Here is a 558-nt window from a genome sequence, read left to right as displayed (position 1 = left end):
TGGAAACCGTGATGCATTTTATTTTTCAGGATTCTTTGATGAATAGAAAGTTCAAAAGAACAGTATTTCTTTGAAATGGAAATCATTTGCAACATTAGAAATTGAATGCGTTAAAAACATTAATGCGTCCTTTCTAAGTGTATTATAGTTAACCAACAAAAAAAAAAAAGTTGTTAATTTAATAAAATAAACATTATCTGAATTTTCGAAATACAAAAATAAGTAATAATAACTAATACATCAAAATTAATAAAAAACATTCCAGGATTATTTAAAGTTATCAAATGCTAAAAATAACTAAAACAACAAAAAGTGCAAAGTACAAAAAAAGGTAAAAGTACAAAAACATCTAAAACTAAATAAATACTAAATAAAAAAAAATAAAAAAAACAGAATACATACTAATTAATAAAAACTATATAGACATATAAAGTGAAAAGTGAAAATATTAAAATAAATTCTAATTCAAAATATTTACAAAAACTATATACTGTGTGTATATATATATATATATATATATATATATATATATATATATATATTTAAAAAAAAAACTTT

General features: G+C 18.5%; 1 protein-coding gene across 1 annotated transcript in view; it reads left to right on the top strand.

Moving 5' to 3' along the window:
• Nucleotides 1–558, top strand: part of loxhd1b (lipoxygenase homology PLAT domains 1b) — a 61,923-nt gene that overhangs the window by 50,719 nt on the left and 10,646 nt on the right. The window lies entirely within an intron of this gene.

The sequence above is a fragment of the Sinocyclocheilus anshuiensis genome, unplaced genomic scaffold (assembly GCF_001515605.1).
Source record: "Sinocyclocheilus anshuiensis isolate Anshui unplaced genomic scaffold, SAMN03320099.WGS_v1.1 scaffold479, whole genome shotgun sequence".
NCBI lineage: Eukaryota > Metazoa > Chordata > Actinopteri > Cypriniformes > Cyprinidae > Sinocyclocheilus > Sinocyclocheilus anshuiensis.
This window is presented reverse-complemented; position numbering and strand designations above follow the sequence as displayed.